The sequence below is a fragment of the Canis lupus genome, chromosome 5, assembly GCF_011100685.1.
Source record: "Canis lupus familiaris isolate Mischka breed German Shepherd chromosome 5, alternate assembly UU_Cfam_GSD_1.0, whole genome shotgun sequence".
NCBI classification, from domain to species: domain Eukaryota; kingdom Metazoa; phylum Chordata; class Mammalia; order Carnivora; family Canidae; genus Canis; species Canis lupus.
In genome coordinates, this window is record NC_049226.1 from 72006119 (window position 1) to 72028796 (window position 22678).

The following is a 22678-nucleotide window of genomic DNA, read 5'->3' on the forward strand; positions in this document are numbered from 1 at the left end:
CTGTGGGCGTCCAGAGGCAGGGCACTTAGCCCAAGCAGGCAAACCATTTAGAGAAATCTATTTTAAATTGATTGTTTTATTTGCTGGATTTTATATTGACATGTTTTGCTTTGTTCTCAATGTGTTCTGGGACTGCAGCCTATTCATTTATTATTAAGAGAACGGTAATTATTTCCAGGAGCTCCTGAGAATACACTTTGCTTCCCCTTTGCCTGATCTCTGCTGATTCTGGTATAACCTTCATATCTGTGAGGATGTCTGTGGCAGGAAGTGACAGCCCCTATGTGCCTGGGGTAATACCCTAAAGACTCTGATCTGCAAGGAAGGTTTGCAGACCACTGGTTCTTGAACTTTAATGAGTATCTGGGTCCCCTGGGAATCTTGTCAAAATGCAGATTCTGATCCAGGAGTTCTGGGTTGAGCCTCCAGATTCTGTTTTTCTAAGTTCCTAGTTGCTGCTGCTGCTGCTGCTACTACTACTACTACTGCTGCTGCTGCTACTGGTCTGTGGACCACATTTTGAGTAGGAAGACTGTAAAAAGATCAGCAGTACTTTCTGCACCAGTGAATATTACAGCAGGGCTAAACAGAGGCTTACGTACCTTTTCTTGCTATCTTTCTAGACTGTAAACTCAATGGAGATAGTACCGTTTTCTTGCCTGCAACTCTATATCCAGTGCCAGGCACATAGAAAAATCTCAGTAGGGATGCCTGGGTGGCTCAGTGGTTGAGTGTCTGCCTTCAGCTCAGGGCATGATCCCGGGGTCCCAGGATCGAGTCCCACATCGGGCTCCCTGCATGGAGCCTGCTTCTCTCTCTGCCTGTGTCTGCCTCTCTCTCTGTGTGTCTCTCATGAATAAATAAATAAAAATCTTTAAAAAAAAGAGAAAAATCTCAATAATATTTGTCAAATGAATGCCTCAAGTTCCCCCCTTTTCCATGGGTATGTATATGTGGAGGTTTACCTGCTGCTTTCATTTGATGCTGTGAGTACAGCCTGGACCTGTATCCGTTCCCTGGGCTGTAGTTTTGATCTCTCAGTTCAAGACAGCCTGCTGGCTCAGGGCTGGGCCATGTGACCTGCAGCTCTCTCCTAGATTTAGATAAAGCTCATTCTACTCCTTGAGTGCATGTCTGATCTGAGGCTCTCCTTCCATTGACTATCTTAGTGCTCCTTCCCTATATCATGATTATGGACCAGACCAGCTGGATATTGATTTTAAAAAAATATTTCATTAGAGTTCCTTATATCCTCTTAGACTCACCAATTGACACTGTTGACTTCTTCCTATTACAGCTCTTCTGGCTTGGTTAATTTTTCCCAAATCTTTTAGCACCCTTCACCTTCCTTACTTGGAAATCCCATCAAAACTGCATGATTGGATCTGGAGCTAGGCCAGTGATGACATGAAGGACTAACATTGAAATATAAGATGATCATCAGGCTCTTAACTTGAGTTCCCACCCAGAAACTTGGCACCTTCTCTGTAGGATGTGCGTTTTTAAAAAGCCAAAAGCAATTAACCATTATGCAAACTATCTAATCCTCAGCTTCCTCAACTGCAAAATGGGAATAGCTGCACCCTCCTGTGGGTTTTTAATTAAGATTAAATTGTGATATGATAAATTGCTTAGCTCAAGATCTGACACATGGGAAGTGCTCTATAAAGGATAGTTCTTTTTATTTTTATTTCTAAAAGGCGAATCCCAAAGTCCAGGATCCCCTAAGAGAAAGGTTCCAGTGAATCTTGGCTCATATCTTTAACAGCTCATCATGGAAGAGAGAGGGTTGGATCCAGTCAGGGACAAGGTATAAATAGCTAAATTAGTGACAATATAAGGATGGCACTATTCAACTAAGCATTCTTTCCTGATTCTCCCTGTGTCTGAATGAGCTCAGAGCCTCTTCCCATATTATCTCAGATGCTGGAAGGTCCATCCTGCTTACAGGTTTCATTGAACATATTTTGGAGTAAGAGAACTTTTTAAGTGCCTTTCTAAAACAACTGGGTAGATTAAATCCTAAATATTGAAATTTGTTTTTGAAACTAAGCTGATAAATGAGCACCCAACATTATTTCAGTTTAAATTCAACTGACTAAAGACCCCAAATAGCCAGGGGAATATTAAAAAAGAAAACCATAGCTGGGGGCATCACAATGCCAGATTTCAGGTTGTACTACGAAGCTGTGATCATCAAGACAGTGTGGTACTGGCACAAAAACAGACACATAGATCAATGGAACAGAATAGAGAATCCAGAAGTGGACCCTCAACTTTATCTATGGTCAACTAATATTTGACAAAGCAGGAAAGACTATCCACTGGAAAAAAGACAGTCTCTTCAATAAATGGTGCTTGGAAAATTGGACAGCCACATGCAGAAGAATGAAACTAGACCATTCTCTTATACCATACACAAAGATAAACTCAAAATGGATGAAAGATTTAAATGTGAGACAAGAATCCATCAAAATCCTAGAGGAGAACACAGGCAACACCCTTTTTGAATGTGGCCACAGCAGCTTCTTGCAAGATACATCCATAAAGGCAAGGGAAACAAAAGCAAAAATGAATTATTGGAACTTAATCAAGATAAAAAGCTTCTGCACAGCAAAAGAAACAGTCAACAAAACTAAAAGACAACCTACAGAATGGGAGAAGTTATTTGCAAATGACCTATCAGATAAAGGGCTAGTATCCAAGATCTATAAAGAACTTATTAAACTCAACAGAAAGAAACAAACAATCCAATCATGAAATGGGCAAAAGACATGAACAGAAATCTCACAGAGGAAGACATAGACATGGCCAACACGCACATGAGAAAATGCTCCGCATCACTTGCCATCAGGGAAATACAAATCAAAACCACAATGAGATACCACCTCACACCAGTGAGAATGGTGAAAATTAACAAGACAGGAAACAACAAATGTTGGAGGATGTGGAGAAAGGGGAACCCTCTTGTACTGTGGGTGGGAATGTGAACTGGTGCAGCCACTCTGGAAAACTGTGTGGAGGTTCCTCAAAGAGTTAAAAATAGACCTGCCCTATGACCCAGCAACTGCACTGCTGGGGATTTACCCCAAAGATACAGATGCAGTGAAACGCCAGGACACCTGCACCCTGATGTTTCTAGCAGCAATGGCCACAATAGCCAAACTGTGGAAGGAGCCTCGGTGTCCACCGAAAGATGAGTGGATAAAGAAGATGTGGTTTATGTATACAATGGAATATTCCTCAGCCATTAGAAATGACAAATACCCACCATTTGCTTCGATGTGGATGGAACTGGAGAGTATTATGCTGAGTGAAATAAGTCAATTGGAGAAGAACAAACATTATATGGTCTCATTCATTTGGGGAATATAAAAATTAGTGAAAAGGAATAAAGGGGAAAGGAGAGAAAATGAAAATATCAGTGAGGGTGACAAAACATTAGAGACACCTAACTCTGGGAAACAAACAAGGGGTAGTGGAAAGGGAGGTGGGCGGAGGATTGGGGTGGCTGGGTGATGGGCACTGAGGGGGGCACTTGGTGGGATGAGCACTGGATGTTATGCTATATGTTGGCAAATTGAACTCTAATAAAAAAATTAAATAAAAAAATTCAACTGACCTAATGTTACCCAGTCCATCTTGGACTGTCTTTAATTACATTAAGTCACATTTTCTCAACCTTGGCATTATTGACATTTGGGACCAGATGATTCTTTGTTTTGAGTGGTCATCTTGTACATCGTAGGATTTTTTTTAAAGATTTTATTTATTTATTCATGAGAGACACAGAAAGAGAGGCAGAGACACAAGCAGAGGGAGAAGCAGGGTCCATGCAAAGAGTCTGATGTGGGACTCGATTCTGGGAATCTGGGATCAGGGCCCAAGCCAAAGGCAGGCGCTCAATGCTGCTTTAGCAGCATTCCTGGCTTCTACCTACCAGAAGCAAGTAGCATTCTTCCCATTGTCTTAAAGCAATTACTAAGTATCCCTTAGGAGAAAAATTGTCCCATGGTTGAGAAACACTGTATTCATGTATTTCTACTTTTAAATAATGACAAGGTTTTTTGAGTTATACCGGATCTGGTATTGAGTATTGGTTCTGCTTCATACAATGTATGTGCCATCAGACAGGTCTAGCCTGAGAGGCAGCTTCCTCATCTGCACAAGGTGGGTAATAAAATCTAACACCTGGCATTGAGGTGAGACTTAAAATAGGACATGTATAGAGGACCTGGACATGTAGAAGCTCAATGGTTATGATCATATCTTTTTCTTTGGCTAATGGAATTGACCATTGCCAAAAACTCTGTTTGCTTGGAAAGTATGTGTGTGTGTGTGTGTGTGTGTGTGTGTGTGTGTGTGTGTGTGCATGCTTGTGCACACACAGGCACATCCATATGCTACATGTCAGGGATATATTGCTGAGAAAGAACTAACCTCTGCGTGGCTCTAGAACTCTCTGGCAGACCACGGGTGATATCGAACAACACTTCAGAGCACAAGCTTTGGCGTGAGACAGACATGGATTCCACTCCTGGATCTGCCATCTACCTGTTAGGTGATAATTTGGATCAAGTTGTATAACCTCTCTGCCTCAAGTTCCTTATCTGACGAACAAAAACCATACCCATCTTGTAGGGTCATTGTATTGTGAGGATTAAATGAGATCACGAATGTGAAACACTTTGTACCATGCCTGTGACCATGTCAAATTTGCTCAATAACTAATAGTTGTTGTTGCTATTATTATCCATGTTATTTCGCCCTTGGGTACATCCCTAGGGGTAACTTCAAAGCAGATAGTGGCCTCTTTCCAGGGGTTTCCTATCGTGCCAGAGTAGCTCAGTCAACAACTTCCCTAATGAGCTCAAGACTCCATCAGCGGGACCTTTTGTTTTCCTACTAACTCTCTGTCAACATGGTTTCCGCTCTGGCATCAACATTATACCAATTGCATATTCACTAGCCTGCATGGGCCTCAAGACTATCAATTGCTACAATGGAGTAAATGATATTCATTGTTAAAACAGGGTAAATGCCTATTTCCTTTACACAATAGAAGGAACTGTTATAGGCTATTAAGTAAATAACAATAAATAACACACTATAAAATGCTTTACATATGCCTTATCGCACTGAACTGTAATGCTCTGAAGTAGCTGTTATGGCTGGGTAAATTATACGTGTTTTTAAACACTGTCCAAAATACATATTTACACGTACTTAAAATCCTACACTAAACAGTCTCTATAGCAACCAGTAAAACACAAAAGCCTTATTAAGCATTCTTTGTAGTATTTTTAGGAGTTTAATCATTAGGAGAAAGCTCATAGGCCATGTAGACACCAGGGAACACGAAAAAAGAAAGTCTTTATAGGAACAAAAGAATGAGGTTGGCTTTGAACCTGGTGGGAGAGGATTTTATTTTTTTAAACTAATAATCACCAAGGGCCTTCTCTTTGTGAAGGCAATGCTGTGTTTGGGGTACATCAGACACAATTTTGGAATTACAATCTGGTTCTCAACAGAGAAGAGAGATTCTTCAATTAACATATTCCAGCAAAAAGATCACTTTCAATTTTCTCTCTTTAGTCACAGCAAGAAAAGATTTCCTTGCCATTCAAAAGTAAAGGAATATATAATATCTCTGTTGAGCCTGAGTCATATGACTCTTAGAAGGGTAATTCTGATGGTTTCACTGGGGTGGAGCCATATCCCATCATTTGAGTTCTGCATTTAACTGATTGTTTGTGGCATGCTGCAATGACAACATACCCTAGAAATATTAGTGACTTAACACTGCAAAATTTTCTTTCTTACTCATTCTGTATGTCCAGTGTCAGTCAGTAGAGTTTATACACTGTGCTATCTCTCAGGGACCCTAGGGAGCCCTATCCTCTTGTGATGCCACCACTCAAATACAGTCTTTCCAGGGTTCTACAGCCAGGAGAGAGACTGCTGGAGGGTGGCCTGGGGGCCCAGAAGCAGCATAACTCATTTTCACTCACACCCTATTGGCCAGAACTTAAATCAAGTAGTTCCAACCAACCTACAACAAAGATTGGATAGATGGGGGAGCCCATGGAATATTTATCTAGCACTAAACAGTTTTGAGAAAAATATCATTTACATGTCAGAACTAGGCCAGATACTTTACACTGCTTGAATTTATCTTTAAAATAATTTTGCAATGTAAAATTTCCCCATTCACCAATGGAGAAACAGACTCAGAAGTCTTAAATGACTTATTTAAGGTCACTCAACCACAAATTGGAAGGGCAAATTTAAATCTAGGTCAATCTAAAACTGAACATAAAATACTCTATCAATCAGCAGTTCTACTTTTAAGTAGAAAAGCACATATATTTTCATCAAAAAACATGTTTGTAGAATGTACGCACAAGCACTCTTCCTAATATCCCCAAATTGAAAACAATTTGCCATCCACCAATAGTGGGATACACTGATTGTGGCGTACAAACACAATGGAATATTATACAGTACTGAGAACCAATAAATGGTAACTACATGCAAATACGGATAAATCTCACAGATATCACATTGAATGAAAGAGTTTATACTGTATGATTCCATGCCATATTACTCAAAAGCAAGCAAAATTAATCAATGGTGACAGAAGTCAGGATAACGATGACCTTGGAGTTTGTCATGAAAAGCATGCAAAGAGCTTCTGGTTTTTCTTGTTCATTTATCTGGATGCTAGTACCATGGGTCTGTTTGATTTGTGAAAATTCATCTATCTGCACAATTATATTTTTGCATATTGCTCTGCATATGTTATTTTATATAAGGTCTACTTGGAAAAAGACAACTTGCAAAAGTATAAATTATAGGTTCAGATCAAACTGATTCTAGAGCCCTGTCTGTTATCATATAGCATTCATTTCTTCTCCAACCACATTAAAACAAAAGTCAATTCTACCCTTAAATAATTCAGCTTGATTTCTACTCCATTGACATGACCCCTCTATTAAATAGTTCCTTGGGATAATGGTTTAGATAGAAACTTACAGCAAATTTGTGAGAATTGTCAAAGTCAACTACAACTCACTCTAACATTGGCTTCTGTAAGATAGCTTTCTTCCCTGAAATCGAATGTAAACCTGGGATTTCCAGAGAATGGAGGGAAGGCCATGGAATCTGCTCTCTTCTCAGGCTAGCAGAATGAATATAGTCCAGTATAGAGGAGAGAAAAAAAAAAAAAAACCTATATTAAAACAAACCCCAAACAAGGATAATAAGATAAGATTGGGGCTAGAGATGTTTCCATCCATTTCATTTGGAGCCATCACAAAACTCAAAAACCATCGTACCTACCCAGCTGAAATGAACTGACAGCTCAAGGATTAATTCCATTGCTTTTCTCTGCCCCTTCCCTATCCCCTTATCACATCCAACACCAAAACAGCAATTTGGTGGAACACTGACCACCAAAAGACAATGTTGTCTTAGGGAAGGTATTAGTGGTAAATCCTCAAGCTGTTTTATAAGCACGTCCTAGTTTGGCAACAGAAGGCAAAACACAAAATTGTGAGATAAGCTTGAATTCAATTTTGCAGTTTTCATCTGTCATCACATCATGATAGTATGGTGTTCTGGGCTTTTCAGCAGGTTCAGGGCATGGGTATGATACTTCCGGGAAGGACTTCACTCCCATCTGTTCCTATCTTGGAAGCAGTGCTTGTGGGATCATGCTTTTCAAAGATCTAGTGGGAATTGCCAGAGCTCATTCTAAAGACCTGTCAGATTCTGAGTCAATGGCACTCTATCTGCATGCCTTGCTTATTCATTTATTTGGCATGTGTTTACTAAGCACCTGTTTTGTTTTTGGTGCTGTGCATGGCTCTGGGGATGAACTAATGAACAGAGGGAAAATAGACAAATAAGTGGGGAGATTTTAAGAAACACCAATGGGATTAAATAGTGTACTATAAGAGCAAATAGGAGACATGGCCACCAAGCCTTGAGGAGTAAGATCACTTCCTGGAGGTCATGACATCGAGGCTGAAACATGAAGAGTGCAGTGAAGCTATATTGGATACCCCCATGTACCATTCACTCTGCTAGGTTTTGGAAATAGAAGGATGATTAGAGCCTAGTCTGAATAAGAGATAGAGTGTGATTTGAGGAGGGGTAAAGATAAACGAAAGGACTCTTTCAGTAGATCAGTGAAGTTCAGCAGGGTGTTGGGGCTCAGCTTGATGGAGATGATGCCTAGGGAGTTAATTCTAGGCAAATGAGTAGCAGTTAAAGGAAAATGCAGGGAGGTAGAAAGTAGATTTTCTAAGAGAGAGGAGGACAGAGTAAGTGGGCACAGAGTCATGAAACAGTGGACCTACAATGGGTACTTTGTGTGTTTTAATGTAATTGGAGTAGACAGCGTGAAGTTGGGGGCTGTGGAATCTGGGAAGTGCTCAATGTGGCAATTACAGTGAGCCATGGTAATTTTGGTGAATCACCACTTGCTGGTGGTGGTGATTTGATCATAGTGTGTTCGATAAGAATCACCCCAATACCAGTATGATGAGAGGATGAAATTTGAAATCCAAATCCAAATCCACTGTAGAGTGGTCACAAGTGGTATATCAGTGGTATCCGCAAGCCATATGCTTTCCTCCCTCAGTTTTCTGGGCCCAATAGAAACATGAAGTCTAAGCCTAGAGAATGGCTACTAGGAACAGAACAACCTGTTATCCTGCATTTCCCCTGTAGACACACAGCCTTGGTGTAGATTTATACAACTACATTTAGGACTGATGATAGAATCATTGTTTTTTTTTTTTTTTTATCCCTTCCATGACACAAACCAAGAAAAAAAATCATAATAAAATTTTACAAGTTAGCTGCCACCAAGAATAAACAAGAGAGCACTATAAGAAATGAATCAGAGGCTCTAACTAAATCTGCTCTCAGGACAATAACTCTAATGCAAAGCCAGGGTCTGAGGAGGTCGCAATGGGAAACTCTCCTGGGGCATTTCCAAAGAGAAAGGAGATATTCTCCTCCTGTCATCTTCACTTCATGTCCTAATATGTCTGTGGATGTGCAGAGAAAACATAATCTGCAGCCTCTGCTCTGAATCAAGGTTTGGATAACCAGGGCCATTAAGGCATCCCCAAGGATCATAGAATTAACCCTCTCTGAACCCAGGGAAGCCACTGCCACTAAAGCACTAGAAGAAAGTTGCTTGATTCTAATCACAGCTGAACCAAAATGTCACTTACCATTAGGTTCAATTGGCATTTTTTTCCTCTTTTTAAATTACAAGATTACCTTTAAATTGTGTACAGGAGCTCATAACTGCTGTCCATTGGAGGTAATCGGGAGTGATTTCATTTTACCCATAGACAGGTTGCCTCTTCTAGAGTCTTTGTTCATTAAGCTTCTGTCTATCTCAGGTTCCATTTAAGCATCAATGAGGAATAAATTCTGTAACACGGAAGACATTGCATGTTTGTTTTTAGAGTCACCTCGTTTGTTGGCTGATGATTCTTCAGAGCAGGCTGGATTCTCCTGGAGCCTCTCAGGTATATGTGGTAAATATGCATTCTCTATGCCCCTTAGGCAGTCTTTTCAACATAGATCGCTGCTCTGGGCTGACCCCGTGAACTCTCCAAAAAATCACTTGGAAAGACAGTCTAAACTGCTAGTCATTCTGTGTTGCCTTCAATGGAAGCAACCTTAGTATAACTGCTTGTAGAACAAGTCAGAGCATAATTAACCCATTCATTCATTCATTCATTCGACATTTGTGCATCAACTATGTGTAAGACATTGAGCCTGGCATTGACACAATGGTGAGTTGGAAGCTTACAACATAGTAGTAGATGGACAAAATTAAACTATTTTATTGCAATGTGATAGCATCCATAAAGTGGAGAGAATAGGAGGCCCGACCTGGGTACATTTATTATAGGGTCAAGGGCACGGGCAAGGCTCCTCAGAAAGAATTACATGGGAACTGATCCTGAAGGTTGAAGAGAGTCTCACTAGCTGAAGGAACAGTTTGTGCAGGGGGCTAGAGGTTAGAGGGGGAGCTCAGGGAGGGTAAGAATGGAAAGTAGGTATGCATGTGTGAAGAAAACAGAGCAGTGGGTCAGGTTGTCAAGAAAAGATGTGGATGGAGGAAGACAGGGATCATATCACAGGAAGCTTTGTCAGCCTGTTAATGAGCATAGACTTTATCCTGAGGGCAAAGGAATAGAGAAGAGAGATGTGAGCAGATGTGCAATTGGGACACTTACCCACAGTAGATGACTGGTTCTATGAGGGTCTGATGCATTTTGTAAGCCTGGTAAAATCTCATATGTATCATCCTTTTCCCCAGAAACAACCTTAACCAGCTACCTCCTTTGATTTTGATCCTTCCCCCTGAGACTACCCTCTGTACTCCATTTATTATACTTCTGCATGTAATGGAATAGAGTTTCAGGAAGAATCCTTCTACTGAGGTTTGCAGAAAAGAGTTGAAGACATGACAAGAGCATAAACACTCATGGCCCAAAACCCTCAAGAGAGGCTATCACTCATAAGCAGAGGAAGACTTTGGGTTTGCTGTGGCTGTATTGTCAAATCCTTCTGATTTACTGATAGAAGTTTAAAAACTTGGGTTATGAGTTGTAATATTTCTGATACTGCCAGCATTATTTTGGGGACACACTGGATTTGAAGTCTTCAGATACAGGTTTGAGGTTCAGTTATGTCACTTAAAAGCTTAGACAACCTAAAAGACTTTGTAGTCCCATTTTTCTTTTTCATCTAAAAGGTTAACATAGCTCCTATAACCTATGGTGTTGTGGGGATTTAATGATATATGCATAGTGTATTGCAGATATTTATTGAATGAATGGATATTGGAGAAAACCCTGACTCCATGGGCTATGGTCTCCTCATCTGTAAAATGAGAAGATTGGACTAGATGCTTTGGATTTCTTTCCAGCTTAAATGATCTCTAGTTCCATGACACTTGCCTATTTTGAGGCTTTTACTGATCAGTGGCATGGTGTGGTAAATATAGGAAAATCTGGTTTGGTATCTTATAAAGTCAAAGGATAAGGAATAAAAGATTTCTGAGAGAAGACACTCTAGTGACTACTCTGGCCCCACTAAAACTGCTCTTATCCCAAAAGCCAGGTAGTGAGAAGAATGTTTATTTGCTACTGTCACTGGCTTTACTTGACTTCCCAGGTGAAGACTTAGTCTCAGAGGATACCACTGACAGCAAATTTCCTGTAAGACCACTTCGAACTGTGGGAGAAAATTGCTTTATCCTTTTATGTTAGCTCATGAAACACTATTGATGCACACTGTTCATGCTAAAAAAACCCTTCATGTTTCTTCTTGAGTAAGAACTCGAAGAAAGACAATCTGAGCACAGAAAACATGATATTGAATAAATGTTTTTTTCTGGCTTCTGGAAGGTGATCTGATTTGGAACATAAGCTCCTCTGGGAATTCCCCCTTCCCCGCCCCCATTCAGCACCACTGAGGTATATATGTTCTATCCTTGCCATATTTAAATTTCATATTAAGTAAACATTGGAATGACTCAGTATTTGATACCTCATCTGACTGGCCTTTACTATGGTGATATAGCTCAAAATAGCCACATGTGGAACTGTTCCAAAGATGTGATAATGGAAAGTTCTGGGGAATAGATATCTTATCTATTTAGGACTGACTGAAATATACCCCAATTACAGTTGGACTATCTCTTGGCCGCTGTGGATTATCTCCCATATTGTTGGGACCTAATGTTTTCTGTATTATCCATGGTTTTCTTTTGCTGTTTCTGAAAGGCTATGATGTTGATCACATCAGGCCATCCAGATGCCTTTCCTAGAATGCAACTCTTAAAATGTAGGAGACAAAGCTGCAAATCAGCTACTCAGGATGGCATGGAATAGTTAGAAAGCAAAACCACACTTTCAGCATCCTTTTCTCTGGGAATGTGGACTGACCCCTCTGTAGGCTGCTTCCCCAGAATGCAGCCTCATGGCATGCACTTTGTCATAGTCTTTCCTTACATATTCATCTCTTAGCTTGGACCTTACATTCCTAGGGGATAGGAAACCTAGTTGCTTGCTCACTCCTACTATTAATTATTTGGCACATAATAGGTCTACAAGATAATTTCCAATAAAGAGTATAAATCTGTTAGTGTTGCATTTAATTTTTTTAAGTTTTTTTTTAAAAAATTAAGTAATCTCTACACCCACTGTGGGGCTTGAACTCACAACCCCAAGATCAAGAGTTGCATATTCTTCTGATTGAGCCAGCCAGGAGCCCCTGCTAGTGTTGTATTTTAATTAATTAATTAATTTATTATTTATGAAGTCCAATTTATCAATTTGTTCCTTTATGGATTGTACTTTTTTAAAAAATATTTTTATTTATTTATGCATCACACACACACACACACACAGAGAGAGAGAGAAAGAGAAAGAGAGAGAGGCAGGCTCCATGCAAGGAGCCCTATGTGGGACTCGATCCCAGGACTACAGGATTGCGCCCTGGGCAGAAGGCAGGCATTAAACTACTGAGCCACCCAGGGATCCCCTGGATTGTGCTTTTGTGTCATGTCTGGGAAATCATTGCCTAGTCCAATGTCAAAAAGTATTCTCCTATGTTTTCTTCTTGAAGTTCTATAGTTTCAGGTTTTATATTTAGGCCTATGATCCATTTTGAGTTAATATTATATATTAGCAATTTATGGATCAAAGGTAATATTTTTGTGTGGATACTCATTTATTTCAGCACCACTTGTAAAGACTACACTTCATCCGTTGAATTGCCTTTGTACCATGTAGAAAAGCAGTTGTCTGTACATTTATCATTGGAGCCTTATTATAAATCTTGAAATCTGGGCTGCTAATTCTACGACCTAATTCTTTTTTAAAGCTGTTTAGGTTACTTTAGTTCTTTTACACTTCCTTATGACTTTTAGATTATTAGTTTCTGCCATAAGAAGCCTGGTTGTATACTGATTAGCGAGAATTGACATCTTAACCATATTGATCCTTCTGACCCATGAAAACAGTATATCCTCTATTTTTTTAGGTCTTTAGTTTTTTTCAGCAATTTTTTTATAGATTTCAAAGTATAGATCTTTCATATATTTGGTCTGGTTTATTCCTAAGTATTTCATATTCTTAAAAGATATTATAAATGGTATTTTTAAATTTTTGATTTCCAGGTGTTTATTGATAGTATATAGAAATAGAACTGATTTTTGTATATTGACTTTGTATGCTGCAGTCTTATTAAACTAATATCAGTTTCAGTATCATTTTTGGGGATTCACCATGTCTTCTCTATAGAAGATCATGTTATATATAAGTAAGAACAGTTTTAATTACTTCTTTCCAACTGGGATCACTTTTATTTATTTACTTATTTTTACTTGCCTTATTGCACTGGCTAGAGCATCCAGTACAACACTGAATACAGGTGGTAAGAGTGGATATACTTTGCCTTTTCCTTGATTATGGAGGAAAAATATTTAGCCTTCAAGTATGAACTCAGAACATTTGCAGATAGAGACCAACTGTGCTCTGCAATTTATATAAAACCCCAAACATATATATTTGCTTAATTCTAATGAAGATTGCTGTGGAGTATGGAACATTATTACAGAAAAACTGGAATCAGGAGCTGACACTAAACCAGATGATGAAAAACAGAATTTAAACAGGATAAGGACAGAAATACTTCCCTCACAAACAGAGGCTTAGAAGCCTGATGAGAAAGGACTGTACGTTAACATAAGAACCACACTTTAGGGCAGCCCGGGCAGCTCAGTGGTTTAGCGCTGCCTTTAGCCCAGGGCGTGATCCTGGAGACCAGGGATAGAGTCCCACGTTGGGCTCCCTGCATGGAGTCTGCTTCTCCCTCTGCCTGTGTCTCTGCCTCTCTCTCTTTCTGTGTGTGTGTGTGTGTGTGTGTGTGTGTCTCATGAATAAATAAATAAAATCTTAAAAAAAAAAAAGAAGCACACTTTAGATGACTTATAACTTGGTATTGTCAGTGTGATATTAAGGAAAAACACTGAGCAGGCTTTACAGGTTGTTGCAGACAGTGTTGGTGTGCTGCCTGAGCCATACTATATGGGAAGGAATTTGAAAATAGCTTTAGAAGGACGCCTGGGTGGCTCAGCGGTTGAGCACCTGCCTTTGGCTCAGGGCGTGATCCTGGAGTCCTGGGATCAAGTCCCACATCGGGCTCCCTGCATGGAGCTTGCTTCTCCCTCTGTCTACGTCTCTGCCTCTCTCTCTGTGTCTCTTGTGAATAAATAAATAAAATCATTAAAAAAAAAAAAGAAAAGAAAATAGCTCTAGATTGACACTGGTGCATGGTGTGCTGGGGCAGCTTGTACAGGCTCTTCTGGCCAATTTTGCTCAACAATTCCCAACTTACATTCAATGATGTCGCCTTGGTAGCTTGAAATTGACCATGGTAGGAATATTTACACCATGAAAATTTGGCAGTTGCTACAAATGAGGGGCTTTTTTTCCCCTAGAGACCTGGTTGTTAAGCATATATCAGCATACCAGTATATAAATAGCACTTACCAGCACACCACTACATAATCAGAAGCCTTTATAAAATTATTATTGATATATTAATATATTCATATGGGTTTTAATTCCTTCCATCTAAGAGTAAGGCACAGCATGATTTTTTTGTATAACCTAAGAAAGAAAAAATGGTATCAATTGTAATTTAGAGATTCCACTAATAGAAGACACATCCTATTCTTAGCCATACTAAAATGTGAGAAACCCTGACCTTTAACATTGAAGAAATACAGCATTATTAAAGTTTGTTGTATGGGAAACACCATATAGTTTATTTTGTATTTGTATTGGTCATTCACATAAAATGTTTAATTTTTATTACAAAGTCCTGTTAAACAAAACAGAAGCAGTTTTTGAAGTTTAACTAAAATATTTGAACTTGGTGAGCCCAGTTCACAGTCTGAGTCCAGATTTTGAGATCTCTCCAGGCAAACCAAATCTCACAGGACACTCACAGGATAGTTTTTATTAGTGTCATCTGTTCATTCATTCATTCATCTGTCTTTCCCAACTAGATAACAGTATGCTTGAGGGTAGAACACTAGTATGTCTTATTACCCTTTGTATTTCCAGGGTTGAGTTAGTGATCTATTTCATTGTGAGTGACCAAGAAATGTCAAGGAAAAAAGAATGTATGTATATATGTATGTATGTATGTATGTATGTATGTATGTATGTATGTATATGTCTGTCATGGCTCCTAAGGAAAGCGTATCCATGTCTATCCCAACCATGTGCATACCACACAGATAGGAACACACACAGAGATGGCAACACAAAGATGTTATTTTTACAGATCTTTCACTATAACTTAGAAATCAGATATACTGTTGAGTAACTTCTTTCCTCCTGAAAATCTCACCAGAGACCAGCACTTAGTGTTGAATGAATAACCTAATTGGTAGGGTTGGCTATTTCTGAGAGATGAGTATGAAGATAGTCAATGCCTGAGTATATTGAATGTGTCATTGGCCTGGTATGCTGGCATTTGGGCATTCTGACATGGGTAGATCTGTCCTTTCTTACTCTTCTCTTAAGGATTGAATGCAAGTGAGAGTCTTCAGTCAGCTTTTGTATGCCCGTTGCTTAACAAACTATGAGGAAGTCTTAGGGCAGCTCTTAGGCAGCCTGGTTGAGAGTGTCAGAAGCTGACCATTACTATTAGGTACCAGCCCAGCACATCACTCTGAATAGATCCATTTGGACATGGTGGCTTCTTTCCTTTCCTTTTTCCAGTAGCTGAAAATATCCCCTGATAGCTCAACAGAGAAAAATAAATTGTCCTCGTGTATTTACACAGAGGAGAAGATTTTCCTCATTGTATTTGCAATTCTGTCTCATGCGATGACCCCCATTTTCATAATCCTTCATGGAGTATCATGATTTAAAAAGCTTTCTCTCCCTGCTGTTTCTGTTAAAAGGTTTTCTGGTGCAATTCTTGGAAAGTCAAATTCTGCATTTAAATGTTGTATTTTCGCAGATATTTTAAAGAGGCCATACTTCTGGAATGTTTTTCTTTCTGGGAGAGAAGCAAGCAATTCCACCCTTCTGCATATATTGTTAACCAAGCCACGAGAGCGTACAACAGCTTTAATAGGAAGGCAATTGTGATTACATCTCGCTCGTAATTACATTTATTTGCTCACATATGTCCAAAAAGGCAAGCATTAGCCAGACCGTATGGGTATGTGTTTGTGCAAGGAAAATCATCTGGCAGATTGACAGTGAGGAAAATAGCTTTCAGCCACTTAGGCCTCTCCTGTCATGGACACTCGCGAAGACTGTCAGAGCTTACTTCGTTTTTGTTTTCATGCTTCTAAAATCGATTGCATTTGGAAAGCAGGGGAATTTATTATGGGTGATGGATTTGCATCAAAATAATCAAAATATTAGAGGCTGTATCTAACAAGGTACACATCTGTGATCCCACAGAGGAGAAAGTTGAAGCGTACCATGGTTGAAAGAAGCATTGGAAATGGCCACTGTCCCATCTGAGGAAGGGACGTATGTAGCTTCTGGGAATTTAGAGGGAAATTTTAAATCTGCATCACCAAGCTGTCCCTAAAGAAAAGAGAAGGTAGTGAAAATGGCATCGTTGTGTTTGTGAAACAGGTGAGTTTGGATCCTGGCTAAGCCATCTGTAACTCAAAAGACTTTGGAGAAGTTACTTTACTCCTCTGTACCTTGTGTTTCTTACCATTTTGGACTGTTTTTTCATTTATTACTCTCTGGCCTGTAAATAAGTTACTGACTCTTTGGGCCACTGCTATGCCCTCAGAACCTGGCACCATTCCTGGAGCATCATACTTACTCAGTGAATATATTTTTTAAATAAATTAATGTAAATTACATGATACATGCATGACTCAACAAACAGTGTTATATTAGTTTGCTGTTGGTTGGTGCTCTAATAAATTACCACACACTTTATGGCTTAAAACAACAAAAATTTATTATTTCACAGTCCTGGAGGTCAGAAGTCCTCAAATCAGCATGTCAGGGATTGTGCTTCACCTAGAAGCTCTAGGAAGGATCTGTCCCTTGCCTTTTCCAGCTTCTGGAAGCTGCCTGCACTCTCTGGTTCATGGCTGCTTCCTCCATCTTCAAAGCCAGATGTATCTGTCTATGCCTCTGACATTCCTGCCTCCCTGTTTTGAGGACCCTTATGTTACATTGGGTCTACCAGATAATCCCAGAAAATCTATTTAAGACCCTTGGCCCAATCATATTTGCAAAGTCCCCTTTTGCCCAGTAAGGCAATATAGTCACAGATTCTGGGATTAGGACATAGACATCTTTGGGGATGCCATTATTCTGTCTACTACAAGTTTCTGTTATGAAATAAATCCCACCTCATTTATTACTACCACTTCTTTTTACTACTTGTTTGAATGCTCCTGTTGAAGGCTATCCTAACAAGAAACAGACAACTTTCAGATTTGTTTTTTGCCTCCATGGCAATGGTGCAATGATGCTGGACACCAACCGTGTCCCTTTAGGCCTCAGTTAATGGTGATTTATTTCACTTACATTTGGAGTTAGGAGGGCATGTTGTTGGGTTGAAGAAATTCTCAGCAACTTGCAGAGGATTTGGCATTCAGTAAATGTTTGTGGAATGATGAGTAAATCAGTGTTGAAAAGGTATCAGCCTACCTTCTAGGATCATTTCTCAAGACAAGGGATGACTTAGAGAAAATTCTTTGTAATCAGCTGAAAAGCAACAGATAGCAGTGAGCATATATATCCTGGGACTTACTTATCAAGAAAATCTTATGATGGTTTACAGGCCTTTCTTCCCTTGGGCTGAGAAATTGTCAAACACAGGGATAGGGCCATTGGGGCCTAAAGCTGATTGGTGGCCACCAAATACTATGGAATAGAATTGTGTGAATAACCAAAAAGTTCAGGGAAAAGCCAAGATCTCATACATGTTTTGGGCTATGAGAGAGTGAAGGAGCCATCAAATTTAACCTTTTATCCAATATTTAGAATTTTTCTAACCATGTGGTCTAAAAATAAGCCATTGAAATCCTTCTATGATGGTGTCAGAATAAATGGGTTTTCTATCTTTGGCAAATTTGGTGGCAAGTTCTTCCTTAAACTGAACCAAAATGATCTCCCTGTGGTGCTTGTTCATTCATGTGTTCTCTGTGTCATATAACAACTTCTGTGGACTTCTCACTCCAGACAAATGTCTGTTTTCCCATTTTCTCTTCTCCCATGATTCCACATGACTCCTGTGGTTTTTGTAAAGTCATATTTCAAGAGGCCATTTTATATGTCTTCTACTAGGCTGTGAACTTATTAAAAGCAGGTTTGTTTTATCTTTATCTTTGAATCTCAAAGCTTAGCAGAGTGACATATTTATAACATAGGCAGAGTCAAATTGAGTTAAATTAACACTGTTGGTAATTGAGCATAATGGACCCAGCTCAGGACATTCAGTAGAGAATTGGGTTTGAAGTTTGCCCACATTGCTTCTGAACCCTCTAGACTGGGTAAAGCGATTCTCCTCTCCGAGTCATAGATTCCTGTCTCTATGGCAGCCACCTGGGGTTGTTTTGAGGATAAAATGTGTGAATTATGAGAGTGTATTATGCAAATGTGAAGGGTTGTCTCAGTGCCCTTAAAGCCACACAGAACAGATCTCATCTTCCTCTGTTTGGCAGCCCTTCAAATATTCACAGAAAAAGATATCACACTCTATATCCCGAGCTGACAATATATATAGAATAACTAACTGTGAAATGCCCAGAATTAAATTTCTGGGTTTTGGATATCTGCCCTGTTGTTTATTAGCTGTTTGATCTTGGGAAAAGTACTGCTCCATGCCTCAGTCTCCTCATCTGTAACTGTGGGATAAAGACGGTACCCATTTCCTAGCGTGAATATGAAGATTGGCCAAGATATTTGGTATCAAAGCTTAGGACAATGCCTGGCATACAGCAACTAGTCAATTGATTATTATTATTGCATGATTATCGTTATTTTCCCCAAGCTTTCATGTCCCATATTTTCTTGCATCGGAGGATAGAGCATTTGATCCTTTTCTACTCTTCAGGCTTAATCTTCCACTGACCTGGGATTCTGTGTTACTCCCCAGTGCATAGACTGAGGTGACAAGAAAGAAAGAGGGAGGTTCATAATAAAGAGAGAGTTAGCAAAGGCTGGAGCCTCAGCCCTCCCTTTTATGAGATAGAATTTTTAGCATTGGTATCAGTGTCTTCTGGTCCTAAGACCTAAGCTCAGGCATTGTTTCCTACCCTCTAGGAGGTGTCCCGCTATCACTGCTTGTTTTTAAATCTTTTGAAAGTGCCATCAGACCTCCACTAGCTCTTTTCCCCCTTCCTCCCCTCTTCCTCAGGTTGTACTTCAGGTGCTCCAAGCATGGAGTCCCTTCTCCTGATGCAGAGAACCCTAGACAAAACCCTTACTTGCAACCACTTGAAACTGCAGTGTCAATTTCAGCATGTGCTGGATGGGGATTTGCAGCAAAGCACATGGCTCATGAGCAGCAGACCCTGGCTTTATTCATGCAGCGCAAGAGCAAGCCACATCCTGTGATCTGTTCTCTGATTTTTTTCCTCCTCCAGAAAGAATATAATAAATTAAACATAGTATGAAATGCAAAAAGGTTACATTGAGACATATACTATTTGAAGGTTTAATTCATTTTTCTAGTGTATAAGACACAAGGCTATTAAATTTTTAAAGCCGTGATCTCCTAAACTCTCTACTTTATGAGGGCTTTCTTCATAAAGATAAATGGTTTCCTTGCCAAATCAAATGCAGATTTGAAACAAATTAAGTTAATGCTCAATGGTACAAGGTAGAATGGATGGGGGAGCTGTTTTATTTTGCATTGTAATAACCATACACACCTAAATCAATAGCTGTGGAAAAAAGGCAATAATATCACGTAACTGCAGGAAATGAAATATAGTGGCTGTATGTGGGGGGTGCAGGCTGCAAAAAGAAAGGGTTTGTATTGGAATAATGACATTTCATTAAACAGGGAAGGAGTAGTATTGAAGAGAAGTCCATAGCAGTAAATTCTATTTCTTATAATAACACTTGAGACGAGTTAAAGTTGGCTGGGTATTGTGATAAAGGATAATGCCATCGTCTGTCCATGCATTGTGCTATAATTTTATGTTTAAAGAAAACCTGAGATATTAAAGAGGCCGTGCATGTTTTCAGAGTGTGTCCCCATTCTCCTAATCTTTTGCTTAATTTCACACAAGGTCCAATGATCTGTCTGAAAGTCAGTAGTTGGATAAGAAAGGTGGCCTAGTTTTTTCTTTTTTAATTGCTTTTGAATGAAGCCAATAGATTTCTTTTTTTTTTAAATTTATTATTATGATTATGGTAGGGGGGCAGGGCAGGGACAAAGGAATTTACTATTAAAGAAAGGGGCTTTCTCAACAGTTGGGATAAAGAGATACATTCCCAGAGCTGGTATTTTCAAATACATACCTATCTACCCATAGGCTGCAGAATAGCTACCTATGATGTTTCCTGGAAGACCCAAACTCCTTGGCCTTCACAGGTGCAGGTACCTGATTCTAGGATATCACTATGTGAAAACCATTTTGATTAAACCATTGCCATCTTTTCAAACTGGCTCTAAAAGAGACTATACAAAGCCCACCATTCTCCTCCAGCCACAGCCTCTAATGGTATGTTCTTGGATCTCGTTGGTGCTTTGAAATCAGCCTGTAGGTGCTGAAAACTTGAAACTTTGGAGGAGCTGCTGTATGTTTGTTCCCCCTGGACCTCCTTCTGTCCTCTTCACTGGGGGAGACAGAAGCACCACATATATGCCCACCTGGAGCAGGGCCTACAGAGTTGTTAGCAAAGCAAGCAAGATACTCGAGGAGTCACCCCCTCTGGGAAGCTTCCTTGCTCTTGCCAGTTAGATGAACTTTTAGTCTCCATTTACAGTGCTGTTTTAGAGTGGGAAGGCAGTACTGTGTATTTTTACCCAACTAACCCAGCCTTATAATGGGGAGCAGGTATTATAGTTAAACACATGGGTGCTGGAAAACAGACCACTCAAGTACAAAATAGTAGCAATGGGCAATGTCCTTAACTTCTGTTTCTCAGTCTCTCCATCTGTAATGTGTTTCCCACCCCTCAGGAATATTGTAAGGATTAGAAGAGAGAGGGTGCACATGAAGTGGTTAGCGGTGTCCGGCATGAAGAATGTTCGATAATTGTTCAGTGTTGGTTGGTATTGGTATCAGTGCCATTATCTTTGTGATTAAGAACCTGTCACAGATTATGCTCCCCTATTTTATAGAATGTATTAAATAAAGCTTCCTTCCCATCATCCCTTCCTTCCTTCCTGGAGTGATCATAGTGCTGTAGGGTAATTTTATGCAAAAAAGGTGTCCCTCTCCCAAACTGATGAATAAAAAGGGTTGCTTTGTTGCATGGGAAAGGAATGTTAGGTTTGTTTGTTTAATACATAAATCTGTAAATAATGCCTCAGCTGTCTCCACCCCAGACAGGTGCCTCAAATGCCTCTGGGTGTCTGAGCCTTCCAATGTAAGCCCATTTACCAAATGCTGCTTTAATGACTAGGAAGCATTACATAAACTGTAATAAAAGAGCTCTGATTAGACAACCAAGGGTATAAACAGAGCACGTTTAATTATCCACCAAGCACAGCTCCTGAAATTAGGTCTCACAGTTATTCTGGTCCTATCTATTCTAAGTCATTCTCCGCTCTCCCTGCCTTGGAGAACCACTTGAAGTCTTAGCCCTGAAATTAGTGGCAGGGGCCATTATGGGGGATACACAAAAGTAGAAGCAGTTGTTCTTTCTAGTGCTCAGGGTTGAGTGGGGGAATGGGCACCCAGCTTCCAGAGCAGGCACAGGGTAAGAAAGTCTGGGAGAAGCATGCAGTGTCCAGACACTAGTCAATGAGAACACCATAAGGATAGCCGTCTTTGCAAATTTTGCAGTGGCATGTGACTAGAGAAGGTGAATGCATGATATATTGTCACCACATGCCACTTACCCTCGCTTTCCTGCTGTCATGACCAGGAGAGAAGCCTTCTTCATTCTGTCTGAGTGTGGCACAGCTTGGGCCTACACTGGGTGAGGGTGATTCTCTTTAACTCCCTCAGCCTTCATACCTGCCAGTCCAGAGTCTTCCTCCCCAGCTCATTTGTCTGTGATACCACATGTAGTGATGTAGTTCATCATGGAGACTCAAGACCCAAGGCCTCTAGTCCTGACTGGGCTGATTTCTGGAAGAAGTGATAGGCTGGGGCTTCAAGGATGAATCAGATGATGGGGAGGAGATGGAGTGTCCCAGGCCCAGGAAAGTGCTTGAACATAAAACTGTTGTGAATAGCGAGAAGGGAAATGGAGAAAGCAGAGGTGGCTGATGAAGAGATAGTAGAGGGTTAACACCATCTGTGTATTTGTTTTACCCAAATTTGTCCCCTTTTCACTCTGTGACCTTGGGGAAATATCTTGTTTCATATCTGGGCCTCAACTTCTTTCTCTCGTTAACCTGCAGATACTCGTTCTTACACTTAGTAGTCATAAGAGTCAAAGGACAGTAT

General features: G+C 39.9%; 1 long non-coding RNA gene across 7 annotated transcripts in view; it reads left to right on the forward strand.

The window, feature by feature from the left end:
- The window catches only part of LOC102156069, an 801934-nt gene that overhangs the window by 265985 nt on the left and 513271 nt on the right, over positions 1–22678 (forward strand). The window lies entirely within an intron of this gene.